A 12858-nucleotide genomic window follows, 5' to 3' on the forward strand; every position below is an offset into this window, starting at 1 on the left:
AAAAGAAGGGTGGCTGAGAGTTCAATCCAGAGCAGCGCAATCTAGGAACTTTGCCTCAGCTCCAGCTACTTTATGAACTGGAAATTGGAGCCAAACTGCAAAACGTGTGATGTGGATTCCCAAACCAGAAACCTGAAGCTGCCCAGAGCTGCAAGGGTTGTTTGAGACCATCTCTAATGGAAGGGTAACAAATACCTATTTCTAAAATAAAGCATGGGAAGTTTTCAGGCGATTCCCCCTCAGCAGCCACACAGCCCTGTCCCCAGCACAGAGCTCTCCTCAAGCTGCCCACAAGCTACAGCAAGCCTTGGAAATGTGAATCTGCCATCGCGTGCCTGAGTAGCCCAGCTCTATGATAGCACTTTTAAAAACCTCACCCAGTCCCTTAAGGGACACCAATATCTCCTGCTCCTCCTCTACTCGCTGGGGTATTTGACAGCATATTTACCATAAAAAGGAAGGATTTTCTGCCCATGTAAGACCCACCTGAGATTTAACATTTGTTGTCAGCCTTGCCTTCGTACTTGCAGGTTGATGCAACTCAGCAGCCCCCTCATCCTTCACAGGTGTAGCAGACATTGCTCCCTTATCTGAAACAGGAGCTGCATCTGTTGTCAAAGAAAAATAACTTCAGCATACAATGAGAAAGCCTCAGGAGCGCGATTTCAGATGCATGTTGTGTACCTGCATTTCACCTCACTCAGCATTACAAGAAGGCTCCGATTCAGCTGTACAGAGTGTGCCATCCACCTCCATCACCATTCAGCCACACAAGTTAAACCCATAACAGGGAGGACTGTCACCACCCTCCATCCTCACCACCAGATGCGGTCCTCCTAACACCCAACTCTTCCTCAGTGCATTTAAGCCCATTATGTTCTGCCCTGCTCACAGACATGCAAAGTGATCCCTTTCTCCATGTACCAGTCCTCCAAGCATTTGCACAATAGCATTGAAAAAAAACTGAGCTGAAAATGTCAAAATGGGATTTTTTTATTGCTTTGCCTAGGTAGAAGGACATTTCCAACCAAGAACATGGCAAAACAGACACGAGCACACAAAATATTCACATGTGTATTTATATTTGTCTGGGAAAAAAACTGTTGGAAAATGTTGCCCTTCTGCTTGTAACCACTGTGTCCTGAGGATGGATAATTTTGGCTTTTTCCAAGCAAGGGCTCCAAATCAGCAATAACAGCAGGGCTTCAGGCTACTTCTTATCACCAAGGGACAGGGTTGGTTGATCTTGCCCTTTACTCCTGCTGACTCTTCTTCAAGAAGGGTAGGTCAGCCATGGATGCAACTGTGCACACCCCTGGACTTCTCAGCTCTGCACCTCCACTGTCAAGATCCAGCAGTTGAATCCCAACTCACTGAGTTGACCTTCACTAGAACAGAGACCCACCTGCCCCCTCTCCACAAGAGGACATAGCATCATCTCCCCGTAGCACAGATGGACTGAGGCACAGGAGCCCTGGCTCAGAAGTCTGAGCTGCCTTTGCAGGCTCTCCATCAGATGCATCGTGGCACTTCGGAGGCTCTGGCATGCTTTACCTGTTTTCTTCAGGGATGTGCACCTTTCCCCTTTCCCTTCTCCATATCTAAGTAGTAGGGCTTAAATGATGGAAGATGTCAATCTTTAAAGTGATAAAACTTTCTCACCAAATACTTTTTCCTATTATAAAAACAAGGGAAAGAATAACATTTATTCAATCACATGGCTATTAAGCTATCTATTTTTCTGGACTCTGGCACTGCTTTCTCCAAAGACAGCATTTTCTTCATGAAATACCAGCGAGTCTTGGGCATGACTTTAGAGAGCACCAGAAATACTGTGTGGAAGGAGACAAGCAGTATTGCTTTCTTCCACATATGGATACCAGTTCCAATGTGGGATTTACACACACAAATATAATCCCTTTTCATTCTGACATACCTGGGAACTTGTTAGACCTTCTACTTTTTCTTCTATCTGTACCATTGTCTATTCATTTGCTTGTGCTCTCTATTTTTGGCCATCTTTTGCCTCAATTTCAGTGTGGCTCAATCACAGCTTCTCCTTCAGCTCCCACAAGCACCCCCATTTGCTCCTTCCTCACCTGGTGAGAGGCACTGCCTCCACTCCAGATCTGCAGCCCAAGAACAAGGTGGATGTGTCTCCATATCCCTGCCACCTGGACATATCCAGGTGTTGCAGCTCCTCTTGGACATCCCCATGAAGCAATGGCTCTTCCACTTTGGGCTTGGACCTGCTGAATGTGCACTCCTGTCCTGCTCACACCCACCCTGAGCACTACAATAAAGGCAATTATACCACCCTTTGCTTTCACTGCTGCCAGCCTTCTCATTGAACCCTTTGTCACTTCAAAGGTGGTCAGTCGTGTCACAGCTCAGACAGGGTCTTGGTGGCGATTTCCACCCACCCCACTGTTCTCAGTAGGGCCATGCCACCATGGTGGGCTGGCTGCAGTGCCAGCATACGCTTGTACAGTTTTCTAATATGTATATTCATGTCACTTCCCATAATGTCCTTCAGATTTGAAATCAATCTGCAAAAACACCTTGTGATGCTTGGAAAGCTGCTCAGATCCAGGTCTGGATCCAATAGCCCAGAAGTCTCTTGCCCGTTGATACAACCCTATAGCCCAGTTGCCACCATAGCTCAAGGAATGAAGGGTCATCTTAATTTCCAAGGTGTGCACTGAGGGCTGCATCACTCTGCGACCAGCACAGACTTCCTCTTGCACTGCCGAAGGGAACAGCAAAGCTCCCACTTGTCCCAGAAGGGCAGAGGTCTTTCAAGAAAACTTAAATTTGTGCACAAAGACTGTCCAGCTACATCTAAGCAACTGCCATGCTGTGGTTTGAACAAGGGCATACTGTCACAACCATTCATGATTTATATTGTATAGTCAGGGGAAGTCTATAGATATTAATTCATTTAATTCTGCTGTCATAAATAGCTCTAGTCAGCCAACACCCATAAAAATACAAATAGCCCAATGTTAACTCTTGGAAAACTCCAGCATAAAACTGGAACAGGCTCACAGATCACCAGCATGGGCCAAACCCCAGCTGGGGTTACTGACTGCAAGCAGCTTTAACCATGGTAGATATACCAGCATCTCACAGGATGCATACTTAAAGGCAAAGAAAAAAAACTATTAATTTTTCCAGCCTTCACCATCTTGTCTTGCAGCTAAAGTGTTTATTTTAATAGAGCACAGCTTGCTGTGTAGAGCAGCTATCCGTCTTGGCAACCTAGGAAAGTGTCCCAGGCTCTGAAGCAAAATTAAAACTTAGACACAGGAAAATAAGCCATAGAAGCTTCAGTAGCTACAAACCCATCAGGTACCTAACCATGTTCAGTAGCCACACTTTAGACCACAAGGTTCCCCGTATCAGGCCTGGGTACACCAAACGCTCTGTGCCCCAATCCCACCGAGGTGGGTGGCTGCGCAGGAGAGGGCTCCCTGGAGAGTCATGCCCAGCCAAGTGTCTTACATGAAACCAGTGGGACAAGGGGAAGATGCCCTGCCCTGCACTGTCAACATACCAGGAGGGATGACGCTCCAGCTGCAGCCTCCCCTCCAAACTGCCTGTAGGCAACTCAGAGGCACACACCTCTGCAGGTTTGGTTCTAGGGATGTGGACAGTCCAAGCTGAAATCCCAAAAAGCTCTCTGTAAGATAAAGACAAAGGAACAAAATAAAGAGTATTTCTTCTGTTTTTCCCTTTTATCCTGAGCATAGTAATAAATAATTTTATGGACTGAAATGTTTATCTTAAATGGAGTTTCCTTTCTCCATTTAAAGATCTGATATGCACTTTCCACTTTTCAGCTCTTCTTAGACACTGGTGAAATCACCTGGTTCCTATAACATGTTACAAATGGTCTTGGATGCCCTGTTTACATTAAAACACCACAAATTAGGTACTAGGTACTGGCTATACTCCAGTGGACGTGAGAGTATCCGCATTCCTACAGAGTTACAATGCTTCCTCCAAAGATTGAATTTATATCCACATCCAAGCTAAATAAATCATGTACCATGGTCCCTAAAACAACTCACTTATCATGCCTAGTGTGAATAATGAAATGTCATAATATTTGTCCAAGACACATGGTTTATTTTGCTTTCAATAACTAAGGTCTTGCAGCAAAAAAAAAAAATGGAGGTGATGTTTCCTCTCAGCATTATTCAGTACCTCCTAGTGGAAAGAGACCTTGTATTGACGGGGGCTGAAGGGGAGGAAGGTACCTGGGACTTCCCCAGAGCAGAATCCAGCTTGGCCCTGTAAGACACCATCTTCTGCTCAGCAGACCTGGGCTTGGTACAGCTCTCAGGCAATGCTGCAGAATTAAAGCCAAGCAAAGCCCTGGAACAGGCAGCCCAGGAGCAGCACCCTGTGCTCAGACCAGCTGAGGAGTCCACAACTCTCATCAGCCAGAACTGGTGGTCACAGTTCGGAGGCAGCCCTGGGAATTACCTGCAGGGACATGTTCTGGAGCCCAAGTCCTTTTTTCCATGCCGTCTGAACACATCCTTGGCTGTGCCTTCTGGAGCAGCATCCCACTGCCAGCAACAGCCCAGGGGAAAGATAAAAGTGCCGGCAGGTTTTAGACAGTCTTCAAAGCTGGAGGAGGGTAGCACCAGAGACATCCGTGCTTTCCCCATCGGAAAACAACTCACCATGAGGTGCTCACCCACAGAGGCTTTGTCCACTTGCCTTACAACCCCAGCAACACCCCACAAAGCCCAGCTCCCACAGAGCATCTCCAGCCCTGGGGACAGAGTGAAAGCCCTGCCCAGCCCAACAGGGTCCTGACCTGTCCCCTGCTCCACCTGCACCACACGGCAATCTTCTTAGCCTCCAAACACGCTGCCACAGGAATACTGGAATAGATTAATTCCTCAATTATCATTATTTTTGGCACAAAAGCCTCTCTGAGCACCCGCCCTGCACAGCTCCCACGCTAGACCATTGCCATGGCGCAGGGAAGAGCAGAGCCATCAGCACAGCCAAGGGCAGCAGCAAACATGGACTTGCTGCTCCCACAGGGAGAGACAGAGCGCCAAACACACCTGGAGCAGTAACCACCTCTGCCAAAACCACCCCTGCCCTCCTGCTGTGCACAGGAGCTCCCCGCCTGCTCCCCCCATGTACCTGCCTCTGCTCTGCCACACCAACCGTGCTCAGCGGAGGAAGGATTCAGCAAATCAGCCATTATTGTTTCAATTGCAAGACCGTGGGCAGGCTGCAAGGACATACGCCACATTTAGACTGATGGATGAAATGGCAAATTCAGAAGAAAATACCTATAATGCTATCATTTATCAGGGGCAAAAATTAGAACAAAACTGACATGAAGTTGTAGCAATAACCACCAAGCTTTCATTTCCTCTCTGAAACCCATCTTCCCAAGCCATAAATCAGACTGAAAATCATGAACTATATTGAAGCTCTGAAAACTCTGGCTCTCAGTGGCATAAGGTATATGTTTGGATCTTTTGCCACAGAGTTCTTACCTTGGCAGCACAGCAGGAGATGCTCAGGTCTAAAATGTAGGTGGCAACAGCAACTTAAACCACATAGGAACAACTCCGCTAGATTTGGACCCGGAGCCTGCAGCAGTCAGTAATGGGCAAGGAGCAGCCGGAGGGGCTCAGCGCTGGGCAAGCCACCTGCTGCTTTCCGTGGCAATATTTGTCCCAGTGGTCAGGGCCCCTGGAGAGCAGCATACCAGCTCGAGATGTCCACGTGAGGTATCTATACGGAAGAAAACCCAACATCTGTATTACCCTGCTAAAGGCCAGGAGGGAACAGCAAAGTGACTTGGACCGGAGAACAATCAAACAGCAATCTGTTCCTGACAGTCTGATCTTTAACGGAATAGAAAGTCTCTTTCATGTTTAACAAAGACTTTAAAGGTTGAGAGATCACTCTGGTTTTACAGAACTGGGCCACGGTTTTTATATATACACTTTATCAGAGCAGACAGTATTTTTCCAGTTCCACATTGCCATGTGCAATACTATTGCTAAAACATTCACCCAGAAGAGAGGGAGATGGGAAACTCTCTTTTCATGGTACTATATTTGCCAGCCTCTTTAGCACTGTTTTTAGCAGCTGTCATTGTACTAAGCTGGGATATTAGGTGCTCAGAAGCTTGTCATCTTTTCTTCTGGCTTAAAGTAACCCCACAGCCACTTTAGGACCTACCCTACCTGCAGGGACCCCCCAGGCCCTGCCAGCCAGCCCACCAGTGCCACAGGAACACCACCTGGCCGTAGGCCTTAGTTCTAAAATTGCTGTTTTGGGAGGAATTGTCACCAGTTCCATTGGAGCCTCAGTCCACCCAGTATTTAGCTTTTAGACAGCCACTGCCAGGCAGAGGAGTACCACAATAGGTCAGAACAGAACAGGGAGGAGCAGCTGAAACCTTTCACGTGCAAATCTCCCAGTGCTAGAAATAGGCATCTACATTCTGCACTGGGTTATTAAGAGACTAAGTCCCCTTCCAGGGCTTGAAAGGATTTTATATGAAGGTATTAGGAGCCTCCTGGACGTGCCACAGCCAAGCAATATCGATCAACACTGCAAAAATCCCTCTGCACATCTTTCCCATGACATCATCCAAAGAGCAGCATCTTTTTTTATTTATGAGTGGTAACAGGCATTGCTTTCTGCACTTCAGCTTTGGCTGCCTCGCACAAACTTCATGTAGTGTTTTATTCAGACAAAGCCCAACTCAGCCTAGTTCCTTTCAGAGAAGGACTGGGCTTCTGAACCTTGGTCTTTAAACCATGTTACCTCTCTGCTGCACTAGAGTATATAATGAGAGCACTGTAAAACCTTCCTGGTGGGGAAGCAAAGGGCTTTCCAGATGCTAGAGCAACCCCGCTAGATGCCCAGGTCAGACATCTAGCAATCCCACTCACGTGCCCTGCTCGCATCATTGCACCAGGGTGAATTTTCCTCTGATCTCCCTTGGACCTCAAAGTAAAATGCTTGCTCTCCTTCCTCTCAGATCTGTTCTGTTGTCAAAAAACACCAGTTTGGAGGGGTAAAGCGGTGTCCTGAAATCATCAGTAAGACCTTCCTTTTAACAGCAACAAGTTTGCTGCACCCAGGAGCAGGCTACAAGGAGACATGCTCTAGTTCTGTTCTCTCAGCCTCCTCCATCAAGCCCAAGACAGTCAGTGTGGTCCTTCTGCTACAGCATGGCACATGCTCTGCTCATGAAGGAGCGGAACCAAAACTGTATTTATAGTCTGTCCTTACAGCACAACAGGGGCTCCTCTGCACTGCAGCAGCTCAGGGCTGCAGCATGAGAAATGGCCTCAGGGCCACCCAGGACAGGAGCCAGCCACCACAGCCAGCCTCCGCTGTCACACCAAGGCTGACAAGCCGAGTGGTATCAACCCCAACTCTCCTACATAGGCACCAGCTGAACGCTCTTCCCACTTCAACTGATGGAGCTGGACACCCAAGTTTGACTTGGCCTTGCCATCCCTGAGCACTGCTTTACACCAGCAGTCAGCCAGCTCCTGCCGAAACAGAAGGATTTGTTTATTTTTACAACTGCAGCTCTTGTTGAGCTCTGCATAATTTTGGCAATAGGTGCTGCACAGCAAAGCTAAACAATACAGGGAATCCAGACAGCAAAATTAGCCATTGCTAAAAATATAGCAATAAAGTAGTAGGGCATCACATGCTGTCATCTGCTCCCAGCCTCACCTCTGCTACCGCAGCCACCTGGGAGCAGCAGCCCCATCCCACCGACCTGGGTCCCCGTGGGATTGCTGGGTGGCAGAAAGACAAAGGTGCTGACGGAGAGGGGTGCTGGTCCCTGTGCCCCCCAGGACAGGCTTCCTGGGAGAGGCTGTGGTCAGGAGAGCAGAACAATGTAATTGGGGTAAAACCCATCCTGCCATCCCTGTGCCTCCCAGGGCTCCCTGCGCTCCTGCTCCCGCAAGAGAGCTGTGTCCAGCTTTCTGGGCTGGCTCCCGAAACCACCCACATCCCAGCAGATTTGCAAACTGCAAATCCCCATGCTTAGCATTGCTGCAGGGATGTTTGTTCCCAAGAAGGGAGTTTGGTGCTCAGGCTGAGCCCATCTGATCTCCCAGCACAGGCCAGGATTGCAGCTAACCCCACTCTTAACGCACTCGGCAAGGAGCCCTCCCCAGAGCCCAAGCCCAGGCGCTGCAGGACATGGCTGCAGCGTTGTTACACCAGCTCAATGTGAGCGAGGGCCCGAGGGGCAGCACAGCTGCGCCTGGGGGTCTGCCCTCCACACAGGCATGCCTCACTCCTCTTAGGGCATACACAAACACATCCACTTTCTTCTTACCTTAAACCTGTGTTGCAAAGCCCCTCTTTGGGGTCATTTTCTTGCCAGCAAGACAGTTTTAACTGTCTTGTTTCCCATTGCATTCGCTGTAGCTTGATGCAAAATGCTCCTTTGAGCTATGACTGCAATCTTCTGGATGCTGGCAGTGCCTTCCCTCATTACCTGGCTCCTGATCCTGCAGCATGGAGCAGTGTTTCTCTTTGCTGAAAGGAAAAGCATTATTCTACTGCTGCATGTTTTTTGATTAAAGAAAACTAATAACACCAGGATAAATAATAACCAAAGGCAAGTTTGGACCCTGGTTCTAATCAGCAGCACACCAACTAGTTAAATCTGATTATCAGACTACCCAACTGGTTATGTCACAAGCGATAAATCAAGAAAAGACTCTCACTTGATAAGGAAAAGCCAGGCGAGGCTATTTTAAAATGAAAATCCAAAGGAATTCAGAGTGCTGGTGTGAGAGAAAAGAGCTGAGATTAAGAGGAGATATAAACACAAGCTGAAAGGGGGCAGCTCCAAAACTGTCCTCCAGTGCCTTCAGTGGAGGAGGAACAACATCCCATCAGTTACTTGACACGGGTTTTTCTGTGAGCAGGCTTGACATCATCCAGCAGCAGCAGGGACTGGCAAGACCATTTGGGTGCAGCCCCCGCCAGGGCCGCAGGAGCCCCTGGCCAGCGCTGCTCAGCCTCGGTGGCACCACCAATCCACCAGCCAGGGCTTGCAGCGCTGCGGCCCCACTGCAGCTGGGGAAGGGCAGCAGCACCATGTCAGGGCATCACGTCTCCGAGACAGGCAGGCTGGGCAGCCTGCGAGAGCATGCAAAGTCATTGCAGAGGGGTGTCTGCTCCACTGAAGCATCCTAGCTACTCCAGCACCTAACACATTCCCCCCCGCCCTCTGATACAGGACAGTCATTTGCTCAACATTTAAAATGTAGTTTTGCTCACAGCCATAAGAATGTGATTAAGAGGCGATTAGGAAATAGCTAGCAGTTACTTACAAGCTCAATTAGTGTCTGACGAGCTGCGTAACAAGAAATGCAGTTGTAGATGTTTCACGTGATAGCCAGTGCGCTGGTATTGTTAAACACAGCATTAAAAGCAGAAACTCTTCAGTACCTGGGGTATACTAATGCGATACCATCGCCTCAGTTGTCCCATTGATCTGCTACATCCGTGGTGGAGGGCAGCCCCATCTCCCTCAGCCATCGGGGACTGCTGCATCACGCCACCAACAGCGCAGACCCCACAGCTCTGACCGCAGCTGGTCACCCTCAGCATCTGGGCATCCCAGAGATTCTGGACAAATATGTCCAAAGCAAAAAGCAGCTCATAACTCAAAGAGAAACAAAAGAAAGAATTGTTGATTGTAGACCATAGGATGAAATGCAACTTTACATGTGTTGTGTCACAGCTGAGCTCTCCCTCCCTACTCTACATTGAGGGGCTCCACTACAAATAAAGGAAAGGATTTCCACCAGGACAGTCCAGCTTCTGCCCTGTGTGACCCTAAACCTGTCCCCTCCTGCTCACATCTGCAGAAGTGGCAGCACCTGCCTGCCCTAAGCACTCGCTCTGCAGCCTGGCAGAGAACCCACAGCCCACTGCATCTTGCTGGGAAGAAGGTCTCAAGCTCCTATCCCAGCATTTACAATGCAAAAAGATTAGGTGGTTGTGTATCCACAGGGGCATGAATTTGATATTCATAGACTTTCTCTCTTTTAAAGGGCAAAACACTTTGAATTGAAACAAACTAAGATGACAACTTGAATGATAAATGAATGTTTTTCTGTACTTCCTCAGTGAAATTTAATTTTAATTGATATTAAACATGACAGAGCTTCTACTCAAACTTTTATTTGCCAGCCACCTATTTCAGAGGAGACCCAGGCAGGAAAGGGCACTTGTGATCAAGGAGAGTTCTGGCTTGCAGTCCCTGTGAGAGAGGGAGAGACCAGGAACAGAGAGAGGTAATTTGAGGCAGATGGAGAAGACCCATCCCATTCACTTGGAAGCACACATAATTCCCTCAGGTGTTCTCAAGTTGACCAACAAAAGTGTGCATTAAACAGTTTTCTTACTGGGGCTTTTGCTCCCCCTGTGCATTTCAGTCCAACTTGTTTGCTTTAATAAGTGATTTCTGTACATGAAACTCAAGGTGCTGCATAGTGCAAACCTCAGATGCCACAAAATCATTGCCTACAGTTCATCTTGGTGCTCTTTCAAGCCAGCAAAGGAAGACAAGGAGAGGGTCAAGTGTTTGCAGATCCATTGGCCAGGTTTGCAGATTTGTACCCAAAACAACAGAAACTAATCCCCAGCGCTACCAAGCCTGCGCACGCCTTCCTCTGCCACCAGAGGAGACCCAGCCTCTAGCTTCTGACTTACAGCATCACGGTGATAATATGCAAGAGAAACCAAAGACAGGATCACACAACACTACCACTTGCAGGCTCCCATTTTCAGGGATAAGTAACACTCGGGAATGAATCATTAAAACTGAGCTTTAACCTGCAACAGATAGTCAGAAGAGCTAAAAGATGCTCATGGGAAGGAGACATGAAAGGCAGTTTAGTTTTGCTTTTTTAAAAAAAAGATAAAAGGAGAGCTCTGCTCCAAGCACTGAAGGCAGAGCTGATCCCTTACCCTCACTCCCATCTGGCAGCACCTTCCACTCGCTTGAATACTCATTCATTTGCTTTTCTTGTTGCACACACTAAACTGAGCTGAAGGATTAAAAGCCCCTGAGGTCAGGATTTATGCACCAAGTCATTCCTCCTGCTTTCACCTAAGACTTAATTTACCAGCATCACTTTGTACCTGGCTCTCCTCTCTCCCACAGCATACGGCATGCTCTCAGAGGACTCAACAGCAAAAGCTCCCAATTTCTTCTCTTTTACTACTCCTTCACTGCAATTCTAGTCTATTTACATAGGAGCTTTGATTTCTGCAAGCTTTATTTCTGCTTTATTCTTCTCTGCTCAAGAGAAATATATTTTACTTGCTAGGACCAAGCAGCAGGTTATTTATCTGACCTCTAGAAGGCTTCTAAGTTCATAGCACCAGTCCTTCCAGCCCACAGCCAGCCCAGGTTTTGATAATCTATTTACCAAAAGCAATACTCGCCTTGAGATCACATATAAGGCTGGTCAAGGATGGGGGGAGAGCAACAGCAACTATGTTTCTGCAGGGGGAAACTTGTCACAAGGTTTCCTAACAGATGTTCTCAAAATGAAAGATTTGCATTTCGGTGCAGCTGGGCTTTGACTCCCACAGGTGCCCACAGACACCCGGCTCTAACACCTGGGATATGCAGAGGAGCAGTGAAGGGAACAGCACCCTGCTCCAAGCATCAGGGGCAAAGCAAGCATTTCATGGCATCCATTTTGCAGAAGATCTGTCCAGCAGAGAACAAGAAGTGACCTGAGCAGCACAGAGCAGGCACATCTGCGCTTCCACTGTTGAGCCCTGCCCTGCTCCTGATGGATCACCTCTCCTGGGAGAAAAGCAGCCTTCAAAGACTTGACATACAGGGAGTGTAGGAAAAACACTCCAAGCTAAACACAAGCAGTGGAGTCTCCTTCATGTCCTAAGCAATGCCTGACAGTTTGGGAAGGTTTCAGGATGAGGACCAAGCCGTGTGCCCAAGCCCTGCTTCTTCAGTAAGCTCCAGACCAAAATGGTGACCCCAGCAGCAGCCAAGGTGCACCTCCTCCTCTGTCAGTGCTGCAGCACAAATCTTTGAGAGGAGCTGCTCATAGAACAGGACAGAGAGCATGACAGCAGCAAAGAGCTGAACGAAAGAGGCTTCTCAGTGCAGTAGCCACCAGCAATACCATATTTACAGGGTAGGAGCTATCCTCTGGTAATGGGCAGACCCCAGATTCTCGCACCCGGGTGGGGAGCTGGGTTTTAAAACACCCAAGTGTGCTCCATGCGTGCAGGAACACTTGATCTGCTCAGTCTTTTGCATAAGCCTGAATTCCCTTCCTCCATGCTCAGAGCTGGACAGACATATGGGCAGGGGCTGGCTGAGGGTGGCTGCACTCAGCAGACAAGAGGACTAGCTGAAGCTTAGGACTTGCCTGGAACCTGGGCAGGCTGGTGCAAGAAAAACTCCACAAGGAGAAGTCCCTGATTTGGAAGGAGGCATGCATTTGATACACAAAAGCTGGACTTTATATTGAAAGGCACAATGACTTTATTGCCATGCAGTTGAAGCGTGAGCTGGTACTAGTGAAGGGCACTGCCAAGAAATTAAAGGCTGAGTCTCTTGCATGGCCAGGTTGGGAGACAGTATCCACAAGACAAGCCATGGCCAGCAAATTCTTTCAATGCATACCTATCCATCCTCAGGGAAGCATTAATATTTGCTAAAACTGCTATTGTTTTACTATCTATACTTAGCAATTAAACTTCTCGTTGTCATTAGTTACTAAAACTAATATTACTATTAGTCCACTGTAGCCTCTGCACACCAGAAGCTTTTACGTG

The sequence above is a fragment of the Platalea leucorodia genome, assembly GCF_965183815.1.
Source record: "Platalea leucorodia genome assembly, chromosome: 9".
NCBI lineage: Eukaryota > Metazoa > Chordata > Aves > Pelecaniformes > Threskiornithidae > Platalea > Platalea leucorodia.